The 23,755-nt window shown below is 39.4% G+C and overlaps 16 non-coding genes across 16 annotated transcripts; all 16 read left to right on the plus strand.

Annotated features, from left to right (window-relative positions):
* Positions 1–3,707: 3,707 nt before the first annotated feature.
* trnac-gca (transfer RNA cysteine (anticodon GCA)) lies at positions 3,708–3,780 on the plus strand. Its single transcript has one exon. It is a non-coding gene; the product is annotated as a tRNA-Cys (tRNA).
* An 807-nt stretch (positions 3,781–4,587) lies between these two features.
* On the plus strand, positions 4,588–4,659 carry trnac-gca (transfer RNA cysteine (anticodon GCA)). The gene has a single exon. It is a non-coding gene; the product is annotated as a tRNA-Cys (tRNA).
* A 6,978-nt stretch (positions 4,660–11,637) lies between these two features.
* trnac-gca (transfer RNA cysteine (anticodon GCA)) lies at positions 11,638–11,709 on the plus strand. The gene has a single exon. It is a non-coding gene; the product is annotated as a tRNA-Cys (tRNA).
* A 1,011-nt stretch (positions 11,710–12,720) lies between these two features.
* On the plus strand, positions 12,721–12,792 carry trnac-gca (transfer RNA cysteine (anticodon GCA)). Its single transcript has one exon. It is a non-coding gene; the product is annotated as a tRNA-Cys (tRNA).
* A 1,629-nt stretch (positions 12,793–14,421) lies between these two features.
* trnac-gca (transfer RNA cysteine (anticodon GCA)) lies at positions 14,422–14,493 on the plus strand. The gene has a single exon. It is a non-coding gene; the product is annotated as a tRNA-Cys (tRNA).
* An 807-nt stretch (positions 14,494–15,300) lies between these two features.
* On the plus strand, positions 15,301–15,372 carry trnac-gca (transfer RNA cysteine (anticodon GCA)). The gene has a single exon. It is a non-coding gene; the product is annotated as a tRNA-Cys (tRNA).
* A 924-nt stretch (positions 15,373–16,296) lies between these two features.
* On the plus strand, positions 16,297–16,368 carry trnac-aca (transfer RNA cysteine (anticodon ACA)). The gene has a single exon. It is a non-coding gene; the product is annotated as a tRNA-Cys (tRNA).
* A 548-nt stretch (positions 16,369–16,916) lies between these two features.
* Positions 16,917–16,988, plus strand: trnac-gca (transfer RNA cysteine (anticodon GCA)). The gene has a single exon. It is a non-coding gene; the product is annotated as a tRNA-Cys (tRNA).
* An 802-nt stretch (positions 16,989–17,790) lies between these two features.
* trnac-gca (transfer RNA cysteine (anticodon GCA)) lies at positions 17,791–17,862 on the plus strand. The gene has a single exon. It is a non-coding gene; the product is annotated as a tRNA-Cys (tRNA).
* A 548-nt stretch (positions 17,863–18,410) lies between these two features.
* On the plus strand, positions 18,411–18,482 carry trnac-gca (transfer RNA cysteine (anticodon GCA)). Its single transcript has one exon. It is a non-coding gene; the product is annotated as a tRNA-Cys (tRNA).
* A 186-nt stretch (positions 18,483–18,668) lies between these two features.
* Positions 18,669–18,740, plus strand: trnac-gca (transfer RNA cysteine (anticodon GCA)). The gene has a single exon. It is a non-coding gene; the product is annotated as a tRNA-Cys (tRNA).
* A 1,168-nt stretch (positions 18,741–19,908) lies between these two features.
* On the plus strand, positions 19,909–19,980 carry trnac-gca (transfer RNA cysteine (anticodon GCA)). Its single transcript has one exon. It is a non-coding gene; the product is annotated as a tRNA-Cys (tRNA).
* Positions 19,981–20,167: 187 nt separating this feature from the next.
* trnac-gca (transfer RNA cysteine (anticodon GCA)) lies at positions 20,168–20,239 on the plus strand. The gene has a single exon. It is a non-coding gene; the product is annotated as a tRNA-Cys (tRNA).
* Positions 20,240–21,407: 1,168 nt separating this feature from the next.
* On the plus strand, positions 21,408–21,479 carry trnac-gca (transfer RNA cysteine (anticodon GCA)). Its single transcript has one exon. It is a non-coding gene; the product is annotated as a tRNA-Cys (tRNA).
* A 187-nt stretch (positions 21,480–21,666) lies between these two features.
* On the plus strand, positions 21,667–21,738 carry trnac-gca (transfer RNA cysteine (anticodon GCA)). The gene has a single exon. It is a non-coding gene; the product is annotated as a tRNA-Cys (tRNA).
* Positions 21,739–22,544: 806 nt separating this feature from the next.
* trnac-gca (transfer RNA cysteine (anticodon GCA)) lies at positions 22,545–22,616 on the plus strand. The gene has a single exon. It is a non-coding gene; the product is annotated as a tRNA-Cys (tRNA).
* The last annotated feature ends 1,139 nt before the right edge of the window (positions 22,617–23,755 follow it).

The following is a 23,755-nucleotide window of genomic DNA, read 5'->3' on the forward strand; positions in this document are numbered from 1 at the left end:
ATTGATGAAGCAGGACAACCACCTAGAAGTGCATTACAATAGTCCAGTCTAGAGGTCATGAATGCATGAACTAGCTTTTCTGCATCAGAAACAGATAACATGTTTTGTAGCTTGGCAATGTTTCTAAGATGGAAGAATGCAGTTTTTGTAACATTGGAAATATGATTTTCAAAAGACAAATTGCTGCCTAATATAACACCCAGATTTCTGACTGTAGAGGAAGTAACAGTACATCCGTCTAGTTGCAGATTGTAATCTACAAGATTCTGTATAGTGTTTTTTGGTCCAATAATTAATATCTCTGTCTTATCCGAATTTAATTGGAGAAAATTATTTGTCATCCAATCTTTTACATTTTTAACACACTCTGTTAGCTTAGATAATTGGGAAGTTTCATCTGGTCTCGTTGAGATATATAGCTGAGTATCATCAGCATAACAGTGGAAGCTAATTCCGTATTTTCTAATAATATTACCAAGGGGCAACATGTATATTGAAAATAGAAGGGGACCTAGGACGGATCCTTGTGGCACTCCATATTTTACTGATGATAAATGAGATGACACCCCATTTAAGTAAACAAAATGGTAGCGATCGGACAGGTAGGATCTAAACCATCTTAGAGCCTGCCCTTGAGTACCTGTATAGTTTTGTAATCGATCTATGAGTATGTCATGATCTATGGTGTCGAACGCAGCACTAAGATCAAGTAAGACTAGAAATGAGATGCAGCCTTGATCTGATGCAAGGAGCAGGTCATTTGTAATTTTAACAAGTGCAGTTTCTGTGCTATGGTGGGGCCTAAAACCTGACTGAAATTCTTCATACAGATCATTTTTATGCAGGAAGGTGCTCAATTGAGCAGACACAACTTTTTCTAAAATTTTAGACATAAATGGAAGATTTGAAATAGGCCTATAATTTGCCAGTACACTAGGATCTAGTTTTGGTTTCTTAATAAGAGGCTTGATAACCGCCAGCTTAAATGGTTTTGGGACGTGACCTAAAGATAACGACGAGTTAATGATATTGAGAAGCGGTTCTTCCGCTACAGGTAACAGCTCTTTTAGTAATTTAGTGGGTACAGGATCTAATAAACATGTTGTTGGTTTAGATACAGTGATAAGTTTATTTAGCTCTTCCTGTCCCATATTTGTAAAGCACTGCAGTTTATTGGGTGCGATGGATGAAACTGAAGTGTTAGACGCTGTAGAATCTACATTCGCTATTGTATTTCTAATGTTATCTATTTTATCAGTGATGAAATTCATAAAGTCATTATTATTTAACGTTGGTGGAATATTTGAATCAGGTGGCGTCTGGTAATTTGTTAACTTAGCCACTGTGCTAAATAAAAACCTTGGATAATTTTGGTTATTTTCAATGAGTTTGTGTATCTGCTCTGCCCTAGCAGTTTTTAGAGCCTGTCTATAGCTGGACATACTGTTTTTCCATGCAATTCTAAAAACTTCCAAGTTAGTTTTTCTCCATTTGCATTCAAGACTACGAGTTACTTTCTTGAGAGAGTGAGTATTACTGTTATACCATGGCACGGTACGTTTTTCTCTAACCTTTTTCAATTTGATGGGGGCAACAGCTTCTAATGTATTAGAGAAAATAGTGCCCATGTTGTCAGTAATTTCGTCTAATTCATGTGTATTTTTGGGTACAAATAGCAGTTGAGATAGATCAGGCAGGTTATTTGCGAATCTTTCTTTGGTGGCTGGAACAATAGTTCTGCCCAGACGGTAACGCTGAGACATATAGTTAATATCAGTTATACGCAGCATGCACGATACAAAGAAATAGTCTGTAATATCATCACTTTGGGGTACAATATCTATAGCAGTAAGATCGATTCCATGCGATATAATTAAATCTAGTGTATGATTAAAACGATGAGTGGGCCCGGTGACATTTTGCTTGACTCCAAAGGAGTTTATTAGGTCAGTAAACGCAACTCCTAATGTATCATTTGCATTATCAACGTGAATATTAAAATCTCCCATGATTAGCGCCTTATCAACTGTAACTAGAAGGTCTGAGAGGAAATCTGCAAATTCTTTTAGGAATTCTGTATACGGCCCTGGTGGTCTATACACAGTAGCCAGAGCAAGAGATACATTAGATTTCTTTTGCATGTCTGACAGTGTAACATTTAGCAGAAGTATTTCAAAAGAGTTAAACCTGTATCCTGTTTTCTGGGTAACATTGAGAATATCACTATATATTGTTGCAACACCTCCGCCACGACCAGTCTGATGGGGCTCATGCTTATAACAGTAGTTTGTTGGAGTAGACTCATTTAGACCAAAATAATAATTTGGTTTTAGCCAGGTTTCAGTCAAGCACAGTACATCAAAACTATTATCTGTGATCATTTCATTTACAATAACTGCTTTGGGTGTGAGTGATCTAATATTTATGAGCCCAAACTTTAAAAATTGTTTTTGTTCATTTACTTTACATTTTTCTGGTTTAATTACGATAAGATATTTTCTAGATCCTACATTATATTTTGACCTCACTATTCGGGGAACAGACACAGTCTTAATAGTTTTTACAGCGCAAGTACTTTGATCATTTAAGCGGGTGGAACAAAACTCATCATAATAGTTATTTGATAATTGTCTTACTAGTCACATGGAGTGAAGTGTCCTGGAGATGTTGTCAGAGAGCAGCTCTGCTCCGACTCTGCTGGGGTGTAATCCATCAGCGCGAAACAGCCTAGGACGGTCCCAAAAAAGATTCCAGTTATTAACAAATAGCAGTTTCTGTTCTTTACACCATGACAACAACCATTCATTTAAAGCAAAAAGTCTACTGAACCTTTCGTGTCCTCGTCGATACGTGGGCAGTGGTCCTGACACGACGATCGTCGCCGTGGGCGTCGTGCTGAGAACCGTCACAATCAGGCTGCTGAAGTCCCTCTTCAGCGTCTCCGTCTGCCGCAGCGTGGTGTCGTTAACCCCGGCGTGAAGCACGACCGCTCTGGGGCTCTCGCCGGCCTTCAGGATCGCGGGTATCTGCGCAGAAACATCGAGAACACGAGCACCAGGCAAACAATGAGTGTGCACTTTACCTTCGGCTAACGTAGCACTTACGTGTCGGACGATGGAGTCTCCGATGATCACAGCGTCACGTCCTGTCTCGCGGAGGGGAGCGAAGCAGTTCCGGATGGAGATGTCGAAGGCAGGAGGGGGAGAAGTCGTCGCCCGGGACCCGGCTCGCGTCCTCCGCTGTGGATGCACCCAGGGTCCGTGGTGTCCCGGCGTCGCAGTGAAGGACATCTGGGAAGATCGCGTCCTGGGTGCACCGGGCCTGTGCAGAGAAACACACAGAGTAGACGTGGTGGGACTGTTAGCAGCACGCTGTATACTTACCCCGGACTTGTGAGCGTCAGCCCGGAATGATTCCAATGCGGCTCTCCGCTCTCTCAGCTGGGCCTGCCTTTCCTCCAGGTCGCAAATCTGCTTCCCCACGGCCTCGAGCTCGAGCTGCACAGAGTGGAGACATTCATTCGCCATTAAAGCAAGTAACAGTATTAGCAATGTAAGTGCAGTTAGCAGCAACCACGCATGCTGATGCTAACGGGCTAAAAGCTAATAGCGGACCCGAGAGATCAAATAAAACTAGTGATAGCGAGGCGCTCCGATTCAAAAGGTGAGTCTGTCATCTTGTGTGAGGCTATTATCCAAGGAGTCTGTGGGGGTATAGCTCAGTGGTAGAGGATTTGACTGCAGATCAAGAGGTCCACGGGTTCAAATCCGGGTGCCTCCTTTGGATTTGGAATGTTAGGAATATGTGTTGCCATATCTTCCTGCCTTTTTGTGCTCATACTGTACAGGGTTATATCTCAATGGCACGGCTTTTGATTGCAAATCAAGAGGTCCCAGGTTCATTCCATGTGCCTAATTTGGGCTTGGCATATTAGGAATAAACAAATCCTTGACATAAGTTCTTTTTTTAGGTTTGTGCTCATGCAGTACTGGGTTATAGCTCAACAACAGAGCATTTGTCTGCAGATCAATAGGTCTACATTTTGGATCTGGCTTGCTTGACATAATCAACGACATGATTTCAAAGTGAGTCTGTAATCAAGTCGTCCACCGTTCAAATCTAGGTGTCCCCTTTGGACTTGTCTTATTTGGAGGTTTTGAGTTGAAGAGTTGCTGATTCTGATTTGGAGTAACCAAAGACCTGATTTTACAGTGAAGGGGTCAATGTTTGATATTGTTGAATCGAAGGATCTAACTTAATCTTTGGCTCGAAGCACAGAAGTCTGTAGGGGTATGGCGTAATGAAAGAGCATTTTTCTGCAAAGATGTCGGGGCATAGTTCAGTGGTAGAGCATTTGAGTGCAGATCGTGAGGTCCCCGGTTCAAATCCGAGTGCAGCTTATGGATTTGGCAGATTAGGAATAAGTGTAAACATATCTATATAGAAAGATTCTGTATGTGATTGTAACTCAGTGGCACATCCTCTCGAGAGGTTCTTTTTTTGTATCTGGCATGCGTGTCATATCCAAAAACTTAATTCAAAAGTGAGTCTGTCATCTTGTGTGAGGCTATGATCCAGGGAGTCTGTGGGGGTATATCTCAGTGGTAGAGCATTTGACTGCAGATCAAGAGGTCCCCGGTTCAAATCCGGGTGCCCCCTTTGGATTTGGCATGTTAGGAATATGTGTAGCCATATCTTCCTGCCTTTTTGTGCTCATACTGTACGGGGTTATATCTCAATGGCACGACGTTTGATTGCAGATCAAGAGGTCCCAGGTTCATTCCATGTGCCTAATTTGGGCTTGGCATATTAGGAATAAACAAATCCTTGACATAAATTCATTTTTGAGGTTTGTGCTCATGCAGTACGGGGTTATAGCTCAACAACAGAGCATTTGTCTGCAGATCAATAGGTCTACGTTTTGGACCTGGCTTGCTTGACATAATCAATGATATGATTTCAAAGTGAGTCTGTAATCAAGTCGTCCACAGTTCAAATATGGGTGTCCCCTTTGGACTTGTCTTATTTGGAGGTTTTGAGTTGTAGAGTTGCTGATTCTGATTTGGAGTAACCAAAGACCTGAGTTTACAGTGAAGGAGTCAATGTTTGATATTGTTGAATCGTAGGATCTAACTTAATCTTTGGCTCGAAGCACAGAAGTATGTAGGGGTATGGCTTAATGAAAGAGCATTTTTCTGCAAAGATGTGGGGGCAAAGTTCAGTGGTAGAGCATTTGAGTGCAGATCAAGAGGTCCTTGGTTCAATTCCGAGTGCCGCTTATGGATTTGGCAGATTAGGAATAAGTTTAAACATATCTATATAGAATGATTCTGTATGTGATTGTCATTGAGTGGCATATCCTCTCAAGAGGTACTTTTTTTGTATCTGGCATGCTTGTCATATCCAAAAACTTTATTCAAAAGTGAGTCTGTCATCTTGTGTGTGGCTATGATCCAGGGAGTCTGTGTAGGTATGGTTCAATGAAACGGCAATTTTCTGCAAAGATGTGGTGGTATAGCTCAATGGTAGAGCATTCGACTGCAGATCCAGTGGTCACTGGTTCAAATCAGAGTGCCCCCTTAGGATTTTGCAAATTAGGAATAAGTGCAAACATATCTATATAGAAAGAGGGAAAGATACTTTATGTGGTTATAATTTAAAGACACATCCTCTTAAAACTGCACTGGAATATCAACAACAAGCAGGACACGATAAAAATCAAGATGCAAGAGATAAATTTGGTGAAGGATTACGGCCATACTAACCTGAGGGCGCTAGAGAGCTACAGGAAGTGTTGGATGCAGTTGGGAAAGGAAGGCTCTCCTCCATTTTGATTTTTTCTGTTAGTGTTTGTTTTGTGAGTTGTTTTTGGACTTTAGTTTATTTTTTGTGTGTTTTTTCAGTTTTAAACCACCTAACAGCAGCATCTTGCTGGCTGGAGGGTGTTTAATTGCAAACAACACTGGACTGGCTGGAGAGACACGCATGGCAAACGACACTGGAATGGCTGGAGAGACACGTATGGCAAACGACACTGGACTGGCTGGAGAGACACGTATGGCAAACGACACTGGACTGGCTGGAGAGACACGTATGGCAAATGACCCTGGACTGGCTGGAGAGACACGCATGGCAAACGACCCTGGACTGGAGTATCGACAACGAGCAGGACACGGTAAAAAACAAGATGCAAGAGATAAAGTTGGTGAAAGGAAATACTTAAAGGAGGCAACTGTGATTGCGAATGTGGAGAACGTAAATGAGGTGAGAGCTGTGGATATTATTAAAGCGGTGACAGAAAAATGTGGATATGGTAAAATTTTAGCACTAAGGCCAAGACAAGGAAAGGAATATGAACTGACAATGGAGAAAGAAGAAACATGTGATGAAATGACTGAGGGATTGTTAATTAAAGGAGTGAACTGTGAGATAAAGAAACTGCAAAATAGAGATTATGTTGTTTCCTTCATGCACCTGCCCGTCTACCTTGATGATAAAGACATTTTTAGAAAATTGGAGGGATGGGGAGTTAATCCCATTTCAAAATTAAAAAGAAGATGCTACCCGGGCACTGAAATAGAGGATGGAACAAGGTTTTTAAAAGTGAGATTCCCCAAGGAGGTGGCATCATTGCCCTACAGCACAAAGCTGGAAACAGCAGAAGGGCCGCAGTACTTTAGGGTGATGCACAGCCACCAGGTGAAGACCTGTAAGCTGTGCATGAGCCCGGATCATCTGCTTAAAGAATGCCCTGAATTTAAGTGTCACAAGTGCGAGGAAAGGGGACATTTCGCAAGGGATTGCAATGCGGTCAGATGCCCGGAGTGTCAAAAGATTTTAAACAAGTGTGAGTGTTGGATGGAGGGAGAGGAAGGAGGTCTGGAGCATCGGGTGGACGGACAGGTGCATAAAGGAAACACTGAAGAGGAAGGAGATATTGATGAAGGACAAGGGGATGAAGGATTATCACAAAAGGAAACAGAAGGAGGAACAGGCAACCAAGAGGAAGAAGAGGAAGGAAAAAAGAAGGATATGGATGAGGAACAAACAGCAGAACAGAATACCCAATGGACAGAAATGGAAATATCGGACAGTTTTAAAAATCTTTTGGATAATGTGGAGAGTTATGGACAAGGAATGTATGATCAAAACAAAGAAATGGACAGTGAAGAAGAAACAAGGATGGACAACATGGGAAAAGACAGAGGGGAGAGAGGACAAAGTAGAAGAAGAACATTAAAGGTAAAACCAAATGTGGAAAATGCAAGAAAAAAGTTAATGACAAGGGGCCGAGTAAAAAGTGTAAACCGATATGAAGTGTTAAGAGGGCTGGAGGGAGAAGATGGAAAATAATGGTTTTTATGTATTTATTTTTATTTATTTTAATGGTTTTAAGTTGTGTTACTTTTAATGCAAGGGGATTGATGGACATGGGTAAATTTGAAAAGGTGAAAGAAATGTGTAAAGGAGAGGATGTGATTTTATTACAAGAAACTAACTGGAGGGAAGAGTACATGACTGAAATAAGGAAAAGGTGGAGCGGAGAGATTTTATATAACAATGGTGATGGGAGGCTTGGAAGAGGAGTTGCGATTTTAATAAAAGAAAACTGTGGGGTATCATGTAAAACAATATATAATGACGTAGATGGGAAATGTATTGCGGTTGAAATGGAGTATGAGGAGAAAAAAGTTATTGTAGTTAATATTCATGCACCGACTGTAGAGAATGAAAAGAAGGAATATTTTAATGTATTACGAGATTTTTTAAAAAAGCATAAAGAAGTTATTATGATGGGTGATTTTAATACCGTTTTCAGTAAATTAGAAATGGGTGAGGGAATGGTTTTTAAAAATGATAAAGGAAGAAAAGAACTGAAATTATTAATGGAAAAAATAATATGATTGATGTATGGAGAGAAAGAAATGAAAAAAAGAAAGAATATTCAAGGAGGCAATTAGTAGGGAATTTTATGTGTAAGACAAGGATTGATTTTATTTTGTGTACAAGGCACATTGAAGGATTTATCGGTAACATTAAATATGAAGAATCAAGCTTAAGTGACCATAAACCAATTTTTTTGCAAGTAGACTGGAGTTCAGTGAAAAGAGGGCCGGGTGTATGGGTTTTAAACGTAGAGGTTTTGAAGAATGAGGAGTATGTTTTAAGTATTAAAGAAATTATTGAAAAAGAAAAGGAGAATGAAATGTACAGTGAAGATAAAAGGATATGGTGGGAAAATGTTAAATATTTAGTTAAAAAATTCACAATAAAGTAATGCAAATTAATACAGATATGTAAGAGGAAGAAGGAGAGAGAAATAAGAGAAAAATTGGAAAAGGAATTAAATGAGAATGGGAAAGATATACAAAAAATAAAAGAACTGGAGGGAATATTGAAAGAAATGGAAGAGAAAAAATATGAAGGAGCAAGACTAAGAAGTAAAGCTAAATATACTTTGGAGGGAGAAAAATGTACAAAGTTTTTCTTTGATCTAGAAAAAATAAGAGGGAAAGCTGGAATGATTAAAGAAATAAGAGGAAAAAATGGTGTAGTGGTGGAAACAAATGAGGAAATATTAAAAGAAGTAAAAGCATATTATGAGAACCTGTTTAGTACTGAGGGGTTGAAGGAAGAAGAGAAATTGGAGTTACTTAAGCAAATAAAAACAACAGTAGGAGAAGTAGACAAAAAAGAGTGTGATGAAGAGATAAACGAAGAAGAGATAAAAAGAGCAATAAGTGAAATAAACAAAAATAAAAGTCCAGGTATAGATGGTTTGGGGAGTGAATTTTATATTGTTTTTAAAGATTTTTTAACCAGTATTTTAAAAGAAGTATATGAAGAGATCTTTAAAAAAGAGGAAATGAATCAGAGAATGGGGATGGGATTATTAAAGTTGATATATAAAAGAAAAGGAGATAAAGTAGACTTAAAAAATTATAGACCAATTACAATGTTGAATACAGATCTTAAAATTTTAACAAAAGTTTTAGCCAACAGATTGAAAGAGGTAATGCCAAACATAATTGAAACAAATCAAGTGTATGGAGTTAAAGGGACAGATATAGCGGACACAACTTTAAGTATAATAGATGGGATAAGATATATGAAAGAAAAAAACAAAAAAAGGATATGTTATTAGTTTGGATTTCGAAAAGGCTTTTGATAGAGTGGAGCATGAATATTTATTTGGAATTTTAAGAAGGTACGGGTTTGGGGAAAATTTTATCAAGTGGATTACAATTTTATATAGGGGAGCAATAACAAGAATACAGTGTAATGGTTTTTTAACTGAATGTTTTAAAATTACTAGATCAATAAGACAAGGATGTCCATTATAAGCTCTTTTATATTCTTTAGTTGCAGAAACATTGGGATTAGCTATTAAAATAGACGAAGACATAAGAGGGATAAACATTGAAGGAAGTGGGGGAAATGAAAAAATATTTCAATATGCAGATAATACGACAATAATAGTTAAAGATATAGAGAGTGTTAATAAAGTAATGGAAGTAGTACAGATGTTTTGTAGGGGATCAGGAGGTAAGATAAATTAAGAAAAAACTATATATATGAGATTTGGAAGAGTGACTGTTTTAACAGAGTATTTTCATTTTAAAGAAACAAAAGAAATAAGGATTTTAGGTGTTCTAATGGGAAAAGAAGAAAGGAATGTTAAAGAAAAAATGTGGGAAGAAATAGTAGGAGGTATTGAAAGAAGGTTAAATTTTTGGAAATTGAGGACATTAAGTTTAAAAGGGAAGGTTTTAATATTAAATGTGTTAATGGTGTCAAAGCTGCGGTATGGTTTATATGTGACTGCTATGCCAATGTGGGTGGAGAAAAGGTTGAAAAAATGTTTTTTAGATTTTTTATGGAATAGTAAACCGTCAAGAATTGCATATAGTACATTAATAGGAGAAGTAGGGAAAGGAGGGATGGGATTAATTGATGTTGAACAGAGAAAAAATAGCTTAAGAATTAAAATAGTAAAAAAATATCTAGATGATGGTCACAAAACTACATGGAAAAAGACAATGGAATATTTTTTAAACAAATGTGGGGATTTTAACATGGGGGATGGGATTTTATGGATGAAAACAAAGAATTGGATGACAGAGTGCTTACCAGAGTTTTATAGGGAAATGTTTAGTTCCTGGGGAAAATTTTTAGATAGACTTGAGTATGATCCACATGGGAGAGAAAACATTTTAAATCAACCTCTGTTTTTAAACCAAAACATTTTAAAACAAGACAAAGGAATTTTTTTTAAAGAAATGGATGGAAGTGGGGATAACAAGAGTGAGAGATGTTTTGTATGAATTTAAAGAAGGGTTTTTACCTACACAATTTATTGTAGATGCAATGGAGGAGGCAAAAGAGGATTACAGTGAACAAGTAATAAAAATAAATATGAAATCATTAAAAATGCAATACCTAAAGAGTGGATAAAAAGAATAGAAAGTATGGAAGGAGAGCCAAAAGAGAAATGTATTCATGTGAAATTAGGGGAAAAACTGTATGATTTTAAGGAATGTACTGTGAAAATGATTTATTGTGCTTTTAGAGATGATGTTTTTAAAGAGCCGATTGCAAATGGTTACTGGGTGCAGAAATTCAAAGATTTAAAAAAAGAGTGTATATGGAGAAACATGACGGGGAAATGTGTGGAAACAAAATTGGAATGTTTGGAGTATTTTATAAGGCATAAAGTGTTTTTTACTGATGTTATTTTAAATAAAATAGGAAAGGAAGAAAATGCTCTGTGTAAAGTGTGCCAGGAAGAGGAAGAGGGGATTTTACATATGTTTTTACATTGTAGAGAGCTAGAGGACTTTTTAAGGAAATGTAAATGTTTAATTAAAGATGTGACTGAGGAGTGGGATGAAAATGTAATGGAATGGAACAGAGTTGTGATGTTTGGTTGGGAAAAAAAGTGTCAAAACAAAAGTTTCATTAATCTGTGTGTAATGCTAATGAAAAGTGCAATATGGGACAGAAGAACTGTGGCTAAAAAGGAAAAAATTGTGTTGGATGTTTGGAGGGTGTTTAAAAGAAAAACAGAATTATATATTGAAAGACTGTATGTGTACTTTAAAGGTGTAAATATGTTAGACTCTTTTTATGATGTTTTTACCCCAAAAGTTTATTGTGTTTTAAATGATTTAATGTGGAAGCTGCCAGGAAGTGAAGGAGATTTTTAAATTATCTATGTAAAGGAAAGATGTGTAATGTAGAGATATGTAAAGACAATGTTCTGTATTTTCTATTGATTGTGTTTAATCTATTGTATTTTATTGATTGAAATTTCTTAATAATAATAATAATAATAAAAAAATAAAAATAAAAAAACATAATCAACGACATGATTTCAAAGTGAGTCTGTAATCAAGTTGTCCACAGTTCAAATCTGGGTGTCTCCTTTGGAATTGTCTTGGAGGGTTTGAGTTGTAGAGTTGTTGATTCTGATTTGGAGTAACCAAAGACCTAAGTTTACAGTGAAGGAGTCAATGTTTGATATTGTTGAATCGTAGGAACTAACTTATCTTATCTTATCTTAACTTATCTTTGGCTCTAAACACAGAAGTTTGTAGGGGTATGGCTTAATGAAAGAGCATTTTTCTGCAAAGATGTGGGGGCAAAGTTCGGTGGTAGAGCATTTGACTGCAGATCAAGAGGTCCCCGGTTCAAATCCGGGTGCCCCTTGTGGATTTGGCAGTTTAGGAATAAGTGCAAACATATCTATATAGAAAGATTCTGTATGTGATTGTAACTCAGTGGCACATCCTCTCGAGAGGTTCTTTTTTTGTATCTGGCATGCTTGTCATATCCAAAAACTTTATTCAAAAGTGAGTCTGTCATCTTGTGTGAGGCTATGATCCAGGGAGTCTGTGGGGATATAGTTCAGAGGTAGAGCATTTGACTGCAGATCAAGAGGTACAAGGTTCAAATCTGGGTGCCTCCTCTGCATTTGGCATGTTAGGAATATGTGTAGCCATATCTTCCTGCCTTTTAGGAAGGTCCCAGGTTCATTACATGTGCCTAATTTGGGCTTGGCATATTAGGAATAAACAAATCATTGACATAAATTCATTTTTGAGGTTTGTGCTCATGCAGTACGGGGTTATAGCTCAACGACAGAGCATTTGTCTGCAGATCAATAGGTCTACGTTTTGGATCTGGCTTGCTTGACATAATCAAAAACATGATTTCAAAGTGAGTCTGTAATCAAGTCGTCCACAGTTCAAATCAGGGTGTCCCCTTTGGACTTGTCTTATTTGGAGGTTTTAAATTGTAGAGTTGTTGATTCTGATTTGGAGTAACCAAAGACCTGAGTTTACAGTGAAGGAGTCAATGTTTGATATTGTAGAATCATAGGATGTAACTTAATATTTGGCTCTAAGCACAGAAGTCTGTGGAGGTATGGCTCAATGAAAGAGCATTTTTCTGCAAAGATGTGGGTGTATAGTTTAGTGGTAGAGCATTTGACTGCAGATCAAGAGATCCCCGGTTCAAATCTGGGTGCTCTTTGTGGATTTGGCAGTTTAGGAATAAGTGCAAACATATCTATATAGAAAGATTCTGTATGTGATTGTAACTCAGTGGCACATCCTCTCGAGAGGATCTTTCTTGTATGTGGCATGCTTTTCATATCCATAAACTTTATTAAAAAGTGAGACTGTCATCTTGTGTGAGGCTATGATCCCATGAGTCTTTGGGGGCATAGCTCAGTGGTAGAGCATTTGACTGCAGATCAAGAGGTCCCAGGTTCAAATCCGGGTGCCCCCTTTGGATTTGGCATGTTAGGAATATGTATAGCCTTATCTTCCTGCCTTTTTGTGCTCATACTGTACAGGGTTATATCTCAATGGCACGGCGTTTGATTGCAGATCAAGAGGTCCCAGGTTCATTCCATGTGCCTAATTTGAGCTTTGGCATATTAGGAATAAACCAATCCTTGACATAAATTCATTTTTGAGGTTTGTGCTCATGCAGTACGGGGTTATAGCTCAACAACAGAGCATTTTTCTGCAGATCAATAGGTCTACGTTTTGGATCTGGCTTGCTGGACATAATCAACGACATGATTTCAAAGTGAGTCTGTAATCAAGTTGTCCACAGTTCAAATCTGGGTGTCCCCTTTGGACTTGTCTTATTTGGAGGTTTTGAGTTGTAGAGTTGCTGATTCTGATTTGGAGTAACCAAAGACCCGAGTTTACAGTGAAGGAGTCAATGTTTGATATTGTTGAATCGTAGGATCTAACTTAATATTTGGCTCGAAGCACAGAAGTCTGTAGGGGTATGGCTTAATGAAAGAGCATTTTTCTGCAAAGATGTGGGGGCATAGTTCAGTGGTACAGCATTTGAGTGCAGATCAAGAGGTCCACGATTCAAATCCGAGTGCCGCTTATGGATTTGGCAGATTAGGAATAAGTGCAAACATATCTATATAGAAAGATTCTGTATGTGATTGTAACTCAGTGGCACATCCTCTCGAGAGGTTCTTTTTTGTATCTGGTATGCTTGTCATATCCAAAAACTTTATTCCAAAGTGAGTCTGTCATCTTGTGTGAGGCTATGATCCAGGGAGTCTTTGGGGATATAGTTCAGTAGTAGAGCATTTGACTGCAGATCAAGACGTCCATGGTTCAAATCTGGGTGCCTCCTCTGCATTTGGCATGTTAGGAATATGTGTAACCATATCTTCCTGCCTTTTAGGAAGGTCCCAGGTTCATTACATGTGCCTAATTTGGGCTTGGCATATTAGGAATAAACAAATCATTGACATAAATTCATTTTTGAGGTTTGTGCTCATGCAGTACGGGGTTATAGCTCAACAACAGAGCATTTGTCTGCAGATCAATAGGTCTACGTTTAGGATCTGGCTTGCTTGACATAATCCACGAGATGATTTCAAAGTGAGTCTGTAATCAAGTCGTCCACAGTTCAAATCTGGGTGTCCCCTTTGGACTTGTCTTATTTGAAGGTTTTGAGTTGTAGAGTTGTTGATTCGGATTTGGAGTAACCAAAGACCTGAGTTTACAGTGAAGCAGTCAATGTTTGATATTGTTGAATTGTAGGATCTAACTTAATCTTTGGCTCTAAGCCCAGAAGTCTGTGAAGGTATGGCTCAATGAAAGAGCATTTTTCTGCAAAGATGTGGGTGTATAGTTTAGTGGTAGAGCATTTGACTGCAGATCAAGAGGTCCCCGGTTCAAATCTGGGTGCTCCTTGTGGATTTGGCAGTTTAGGAATAAGTGCAAACATATCTATATAGAAAGATTCTATGTGATTGTAGTTTAGTGGTGCATCCTCTCGAGAGGATCTTTCTTGTATGAGGCATGCTTTTCATATCCATAAACTTTATTAAAAAGTGAGACTGTCATCTTGTGTGAGGCTATGATCCCATGAGTCTTTGGGGGCATAGCTCAGTGGTAGAGCATTTGACTGCAGATCAAGAGGTCCCAGGTTCAAATCCGGGTGCCCCCTTTGGATTTGGCATGTTAGGAATATGTATAGCCTTATCTTCCTGCCTTTTTGTGCTCATACTGTACAGGGTTATATCTCAATGGCACGGCGTTTGATTGCAGATCCAGAGGTCCCAGGTTCATTCCATGTGCCTAATTTGAGCTTTGGCATATTAGGAATAAACAAATCCTTGACATAAATTCATTTTTGAGGTTTGTGCTCATGCAGTACGGGGTTATGGCTCAACAACAGAGCATTTTTCTGCAGATCAATAGGTCTACATTTTGGATCTGGCTTGCTGGACATAATCAACGACATGATTTCAAAGTGAGTCTGTAATCAAGTTGTCCACAGTTCAAATCTGGGTGTCCCCTTTGGACTTGTCTTATTTGGAGGTTTTGAGTTGTAGAGTTGCTGATTCTGATTTGGAGTAACCAAAGACCTGAGTTTACAGTGAAGGAGTCAATGTTTGATATTGTTGAATCGTAGAATCTAAATTAATCTTTGGCTCGAAGCACAGAAGTCTGTAGGGGTATGGCTTAATGAAAGAGCATTTTTCTGCAAAGATGTGGGGGCATAGTTCAGTGGTAGAGCATTTGAGTGCAGATCAAGAGGTCCACGATTCAAATCCGAGTACCGTTTATGGATTTGGCAGATTAGGAATAAGTGCAAACATATTTATATAGAAAGATTCTGTATGTGATTGTAACTCAGTGGCACATCCTCTCGAGAGGTTCTTTTTTGTATCTGGCATGCTTGTCATATCCAAAAATTTTATTCAAAAGTGAGTCTGTCATCTTGTGTGAGGCTATGATGCAGGGAGTCTGTGGGGATATAGTTCAGTGGTAGAGCATTTGACTGCAGATCAAGAGGTCCATGGTTCAAATCTGGGTGCCTCCTCTGCATTTGGCATGTTAGGAATATGTGTAGCCATATCTTCCTGCCTTTTAGGAAGGTCCCAGGTGCATTACATGTGCCTAATTTTCAATACATGTGCCCGGTTCAAAACCGGGTGCCCCCTTTGGATTTGGCATGTTAGGAATATGTGTAGCCATATCTTCCTGCCTTTTTGTGCTCATACTGTACGGGGTTATTTCTCAAAGGCACGGCGTTTGATTGCAGATCAAGAGGTCCCAGGTTCATTCCATGTGCCTAATTTGGGATTGGCATGTTAGGAATAAACAAATCCTTGACATAAATTCATTTTTGAGGTTTGTGCTCATGCAGTTCGGGGTTATAGATCAACAACAGAGCATTTGTCTGCAGAACAATAGGTCTACATTTTGGATCTGGCTTGCTTGACATAATCAACGACATGATTTCAAAGTGAGTCTGTTATCAAGTCATCCACAGTTCAAATCTGGGTGTCCCCTTTGGACTTGTCTTATTTGGAGGTTTTGAGTTGTAGAGTTGTTGATTCGGATTTGGAGTAACCAAAGACCTAAGTTTACAGTGAAGCAGTCAATGTTTGATATTGTTGAATCGTAGGATCTAACTTAATCTTTGGCTCGAAGCACAGAAGTCTGTGGGGGTATGGCTCAATGAAAGAGCATTTTTCTGCAAAGATGTCGGGGCATAGTTCAGTGGTAGAGCATTTGAGTGCAGATCAAGAGGTCCTCGGTTCAAATCAGAGTCAGTTTATGGATTTGGCAGATTAGGAATAAGTGCAAACATAGCTATATAGAAAGATTCTGTGTGATTGTAAATTAGTGGTGCATCCTCTCGAGAGGATCTTTTTTGTATGTGGCATGCTTTTCATATCCATAAACTTTATTCAAAAGTGAGTCTGTCATCTTGTGTGAGGCTATGATCCAGAGAGTCTGTGGGTGCATAGCTCAGTGGTAGAGCATTTGACTACAGATCAAGAGGTGCCCGGTTCAAATCCAGGTGCCCCCTTTGGACTTGGCATCTTAGGAATATGTATAGCCATATCTTCCTGCCTTTTTGTGCTCATACGGTACGGGGTTATATCTCAATGGCACGGCATTTGATTGCAGATCAAGAGGACCCAGGTTCATTTCATGTGCCTAATTTGGGCTTGGCATATTAGGAATAAACAAATCCCTGACATAAATTTATTTTTGTGGTTTGTGCTCATGCAGTACGGGTTATAGCTCAACGACAGAGCATTTGTCTGCAGATCAATAGGTCTACGTTTTGGATCTGGCTTGCTTGACATAATCAACGACATGATTTCAAAGTGAGTCTGTAATCAAGTCGTCCACAGTTCAAATCTGGGTGTCTCCTTTGGACTTGTCTTATTTGGAGGGTTTGAGTTGTAGAGTTGTTGATTCTGATTTGGAGTAACCAAAGACCTAAGTTTACAGTGAAGGAGTCAATGTTTGATATTGTTGAATCATAGGATATAACTTAATCTTTGGCTCTAAACACAGAAGTCTATAGGGGTATGGCTTAATGAAAGAGCATTTTTCTGCAAAGATGTTGGGGGTATAGCTCAGTGGTAGAGCATTTGACTGCAGATCAAGAGGTCCCCGGTCCAAAACCGGGTGCCCCCTTTGGATTTGGCATGCTAGGAATATGTGTAGCCATATCTTCTTGCCTTTTTGTGCTCATACTGTACGGGGTTGTTTCTCAATGGCACGGCGTTTGATTGCAGATCAAGAGGTCCCAGGTTCGTTCCATGTGCCTAATTTGGGCTTGGCATATTAGGAATAAACAAATCCTTGACATAAATTCATTTTTGAGGTTTGTGCTCATGCAGTACGGGGTTATAGATCAACAACAGAGTATTTGTCTGCAGATCAATAGGTCTATGTTTTGGATCTGGCTTGCTTGACATAATCAACGAGATGATTTCAAAGTGAGTCTGTAATCAAGTCATCCACAGTTCAAATCTGGGTGTCCCCTTTGGACTTGTCTTATTTGGAGGTTTTGAGTTGTAGAGTTGTTGATTCGGATTTGGAGTAACCAAAGACCTAAGTTTACAGTGAAGCAGTCAATGTTTGATATTGTTGAATCGTAGGATCTAACTTAATCTTTGGCTCTAAGCACAGAAGTCTGTGGAGGTATGGCTCAATGAAAGAGCATTTCTGCAAAGATGTGGGTGTATAGTTCAGTGGTAGAGCATTTGACTGCAGCACAAGAGGTCCCCTAATCAAATCCGGGTGCCCCTTGTGGATTTGCCAGTTTAGGAATAAGTGCAAACATATCTATATAGAAAGATTCTATGTGATTGTAGCTTAGTGGTGCATCCTCTCGAGAGCATCTTTCTTGTATGTGGCATGCTTTTCATATCCATAAACATTATTCAAAAGTGAGTCTGTCATCTTGTGTGAGGCTATGATCCATGGAGTCTGTGGGGGTATAGCTCAGTGGTAGAGCATTTGACTGCAGATCAAGAGGTCCCAGGTTCAAATCCGGGTGCCCCCTTTGGAATTGGCTTGTTAGGAATATGTATAGCCTTATCTTCCTGCCTTTTTGTGCTCATACTGTACAGGGTTATATCTCAATGGCACGGCGTTTGATTGCAGATTAAGAGGTCCCAGGTTCATTCCATGTGCCTTATTGGAGTTTGGCATATTAGGAATAAACAAATACTTGACATAAGTTCATTTTTGTGGTTTGTGCTCATGCAGTACGGGGTTACAGCTCAACGACAGAGTATTTGTCTGCAAGTCAATAGGTCTACTATTTTGATCTGGCTTGCTTGACATAATCAACAACATGAATTCAAAGTGAGTCTGTAATCAAGTCGTCCACAGTTCAAATCTGGGTGTCCCCTTTGGACTTGTCTTATTTGGAGGTTTTGAGTTGTAAAGTTGCTGATTCTGATTTGGAGTAACCAAAGACCTGAGTTGACAGTGAAGGAGTCAATGTTATATATTGTTGAATCGAAGGATCTAACTTAATCTTTGGCTCGAAGCACAGAATTCTGTAGGGGTTTGGCTTAATGAAAGAGCATTTTTCTGCAAAGATGTGGGGGCATAGTTCAGTGGTAGAGCATTTGAGTGCAGATCAAGAGGTCCTCGGTTCAAATCCGAGTGCCGCTTATGGATTTGGCAGATTAGGAATAAGTGCAAACATATCTATATAGAAAGATTCTGTATTTGATTGTAACTCAGTGGCACATCCTCTCGAAAGGTTCGTTTTTGTATCTGGCATGCTTGTCATATACAAAAACTTCATTCAAAAGTGAGTCTGTCATCTTGTGTGAGGCTATGATCCAGGGAGTCTGTGGGGGTATAGCTCAGTGGTAGAGCATTTGACTGCAGATCAAGAGGTCCCTGGTTTAAATCCGGATGCCCCCTTTGGATTTGGCATGTTAGGAATATGTGTAGCCATATCTTCCTGCCTTTTGTGCTCATACTGTACAGGGTTATATCTCAATGGCACGGCAATTGATTGCAGATTAAGAGGTCCCAGGTTCATTCCATGTGCCTAATTTGGGCTTGGCATATTAGGAATAAACAAATCCTTGACATAAATTCATTTTTGATGTTTGTGCTCATGCAGTACGGGGTTATAGCTCAACAACAGAGCATTTGTCTGCAGATCATTAGGTCTACGTTTTGGATCTGGCTTGCTTGACATAATCAACGACATGATTTCAAAGTGAGTCTGTAATCAAGTCGTCCACAGTTCAAATCTGGGTGTCTCCTTTGGACTTGTCTTATTTAGAGGGTTTGAGTTGTAGAGTTGTTGATTATGATTTTGAGTAACCAAAGACCTAAGTTTACAGTGAAGGAGTCAATGTTTGATATTGTTGAATCGTAGGATCTAACTTAATCTTTGGCTCTGAACACAGAAGTCTGTAGGGGTATGGCTTAATGAAAGAGCATTTTTCTGCAAAGATGTCGGGGCATAGTTCAGTGTGTGGAGAATTTGAGTGCAGATCAAGAGGTCCTCGGTTCAAATCCGGGTGCCCCCTTTGGATTTGGCATGTTAGGAATATGTGTAGCCACATCTTCCTGCCTTTTTGTGCTCATACTGTACGGGGTTATATCTCAATGGCACGGCGTTTTATTGCAGATCAAGAGGTCCCAGGTTCATTCCATGTGCCTAATTTGGGCTTGGCATATTAGGAATAAACAAATCCTTGACATAAATTCATTTTTGAGGTTTGTGCTCATGCAGTACGGGGTTATAGCTCAACGACAGAGCATTTGTCTGCAGATCAATAGGTCTACATTTTGGATCTGACTTGCTTGACATAATCAACGACATGAATTCAAAGTGAGTCCGTAATCAAGTCGTCCACAGTTCAAATCTGGGTGTCCCCTTTGGACTTGTCTTATTTGGAGGTTTTGAGTTGTAGAGTTGCTGATTCTGATTTGGAGTAACCAAAGACCTGAGTTTACAGTGAAGGAGTCAATGTTATATATTGTTGAATCGAAGGATCTAACTTAATCTTTGGCTCGAAGCACAGAATTCTGTAGGGGTATGGCTTAATGAAAGAGCATTTTTCTGCAAAGATGTGGGGGCATAGTTCAGTGGTAGAGCATTTGAGTGCAGATCAAGAGGTCCTCGGTTCAAATCCGAGTGCCGCTTATGGATTTGGCAGATTAGGAAAAAGTGCAAACATATCTATATATAAAGATTCTGTATGTGATTGTAACTCAGTGGCACATCCTCTCGAGAGGTTCTTTTTTTGTATCTGGCATGCTTGTCATATCCAAAAACTTCATTCAAAAGTGAGTCTGTCATCTTGTGTGAGGCTATGATCCTGGGAGTCTGTGGGGGTATAGCTCAGTGGTAGAGCATTTGACTGCAGATCATGCGGTCCCCGGTTTAAATCCGGGTGCCCCCTTTGGATTTAGCATGTTAGGAATATGTGTAGCCAAATCTTCCTGCCTTTTTGTGCTCATACTGTACGGGGTTATATCTCAATGGCACGGCGTTTGATTGCAGATCAAGAGGTCCCAGGTTCATTCCATGTGCCTAATTTGGGCTTGGCATATTAGGAATAAACAAATCCTTGACATAAATTCATTTTTGAGGTTTGTGCTCATGCAGTACAGGGTTATAGCTCAACGATAGAGCATTTGTCTGCAGATCAATAGGTCTACATTTTGGATCTGGCTTGCTTGACATAATCAACGACATGATTTCAAAGTGAGTCTGTAATCAAGTCGTCCACAGTTCAAATCTGTGTGTCTCCTTTGGACTTGTCTTATTTGGAGGGTTTGAGATGTAGAGTTGTTGATTTTGATTTGGAGTAACCAAAGACCTGAGTTTACAGTGAAGGAGTCAATGTTTGATATTGTTGAATCATAAGATCTAACTTAATCTTTGGCTCTAAACACAGAGGCTGTAGGGGTATGGCTTAATGAAAGAGCATTTTTCTGCAAAGATGTCGGGGCATAGTTCAGTGTGTGGAGAATTTGAGTGCAGATCAAGAGGTCCTCGGTTCAAATCCGGGTGCCCCCTTTGGATTTGGCATGTTAGGAATATGTGTAGCCATATCTTCCTGCCTTTTTGTGCTCATACTGTACGGGGTTATATCTCAATGGCACGGCGTTTTATTGCAGATCAAGAGGCCCCAGGTTCATTCCATGTGCCTAATTTGGGCTTGGCATATTAGGAATAAACAAATCCTTGACATAAATTCATTTTTGAGGTTTGTGCTCATGCAGTACGGGGTTATAGCTCAACGACAGAGCATTTGTCTGCAGATCAATAGGTCTACATCTTGGATCTGACTTGCTTGACATAATCAACGACATGAATTCAAAGTGAGTCCGTAATCAAGTCGTCCACAGTTCAAATCTGGGTGTCCCCTTTGGACTTGTCTTATTTGGAGGTTTTGAGTTGTAGAGTTGCTGATTCTGATTTGGAGTAACCAAAGACCTGAGTTTACAGTGAAGGAGTCAATGTTATATATTGTTGAATCGAAGGATCTAACTTAATCTTTGGCTCGAAGCACAGAATTCTGTAGGGGTATGGCCTAATGAAAGAGCATTTTTCTGCAAAGATGTGGGGGCATAGTTCAGTGGTAGAGCATTTGAGTGCAGATCAAGAGGTCCTCGGTTCAAATCCGAGTGCCGCTTATGGATTTGGCAGATTAGGAAAAAGTGCAAACATATCTATATATAAAGATTCTGTATGTGATTGTAACTCAGTGGCACATCCTCTCGAGAGGTTCTTTTTTTGTATCTGGCATGCTTGTCATATCCAAAAACTTCATTCAAAAGTGAGTCTGTCATCTTGTGTGAGGCTATGATCCTGGGAGTCTGTGGGGGTATAGCTCAGTGGTAGAGCATTTGACTGCAGATCATGCGGTCCCCGGTTTAAATCCGGGTGCCCCCTTTGGATTTAGCATGTTAGGAATATGTGTAGCCAAATCTTCCTGCCTTTTTGTGCTCATACTGTACGGGGTTATATCTCAATGGCACGGCGTTTGATTGCAGATCAAGAGGTCCCAGGTTCATTCCATGTGCCTAATTTGGGCTTGGCATATTAGGAATAAACAAATCCTTGACATAAATTCATTTTTGAGGTTTGTGCTCATGCAGTACAGGGTTATAGCTCAACGATAGAGCATTTGTCTGCAGATCAATAGGTCTACATTTTGGATCTGGCTTGCTTGACATAATCAACGACATGATTTCAAAGTGAGTCTGTAATCAAGTCGTCCACAGTTCAAATCTGTGTGTCTCCTTTGGACTTGTCTTATTTGGAGGGTTTGAGTTGTAGAGTTGTTGATTTTGATTTGGAGTAACCAAAGACCTGAGTTTACAGTGAAGGAGTCAATGTTTGATATTGTTGAATCATAAGATCTAACTTAATCTTTGGCTCTAAACACAGAGGCTGTAGGGGTATGGCTTAATGAAAGAGCACTTTTCTGCAAAGATGTCGGGGCATAGTTCAGTGTGTAGAGCATTTGAGTGCAGATCAAGAGGTCCTCGGTTCAAATCCGAGTCAGTTTATGGAATTGGCAGATTAGGAATAAGTGCAAACATAGCTATATAGAAAGATTCTGTATGTGATTGTAATTGAGTGGCACATCCTCTCGAGAGGTTCTTTTTTTGTATCTGGCATGCTTGTCATATCCAAAAACTTTATTGAAAAGTGAGTCTGTCATCTTGTGTGAGGCTATGATCCAGGGAGTCTGTGGGGGTATAGCTCAGTGGTAGAGCATTTTACTGCAGATCAAGTGGTCCCTGGTTTAAATCCGGATGCCCCCTTTGGATTTGGCATGTTAGGAATATGTGTAGCCATATCTTCCTGCCTTTTGTGCTCATACTGTACAGGGTTATATCTCAATGGCACGGAGTTTGATTGCAGATCAAGAGGTCCCAGGTTCATTCCATGTGCCTAATTTGGGCTTGGCATATTAGGAATAAACAAATCCTTGACATAAATTCATTTTTGAGGTTTGTGCTCATGCAGTACGGGGTTATAGCTCAACGACAGAGCATTTGTCTGCAGATCAATAGGTCTACATTTTGGATCTGGCTTGCTTGACATAATCAACGACATGAATTCAAAGTGAGTCTGTAATCAAGTCGTCCACAGTTCAAATCTGAGTGTCCCCTTTGGACTTGTCTTATTTGGAGGTTTTGAGTTGTAGAGTTGCTGATTCTGATTTGGAGTAACCAAAGAGCTGAGTTTACAGTGAAGGAGTCAATGTTTGATATTGTTGAATCGAAGGATCTAACTTAATCTTTGGCTCGAAGCACAGAATTCTGTGGGGGTATGGCTCAATGAAAGAGCATTTTTCTGCAAAGATGTGGGGGTGTAGTTCAGTGGTAGAGCATTTGACTGCAGATTAAGAGGTCTCTGGTTCAAATCTGGGTGACCCTTGTGGATTTGGCAGTTTAGGAATAAGTGCAAAAATATCTATATAGAAAGATTATGTATGTGATTGTAACTCAGTGGCACATTCTCTCGAGAAGGTTCTTTTTTGTATCTGGCATGCTTGTCATATCAAAAAACTTTATTCAAAAGTGAGTCTGTCATCTTGTGTGAGGCGATGATCCAGGGAGGCTGTGGGGGTATAGCTTAGTGGTAGATAAGATAAAGATAAAGATAAAATATACTTTAATGTCCCCCAGGGGGGAAATTTGTCTTGGGCTACAGTCACTGCGACACACACTTACAACGTACCACATAAAAAATACACAGAATATAAACAATACAAACATGCGTCATTACACTGCATCGTGAAAATTACAAAAATTAATTTATATTAATAATTGCACAACACAGTGGGGATAAAAAGTATACAAGTAGGTAACCGTCATTTGCTACTGTTTAGCATCTTAATGGCAGCTGGGATGAATGAGTTTTTATACCTCTTTAACCTGCAGTACGGCATTCTAAA

This window comes from Carassius carassius, chromosome 38, assembly GCF_963082965.1.
Source record: "Carassius carassius chromosome 38, fCarCar2.1, whole genome shotgun sequence".
Classification (NCBI taxonomy): Eukaryota; Metazoa; Chordata; class Actinopteri; order Cypriniformes; family Cyprinidae; genus Carassius; species Carassius carassius.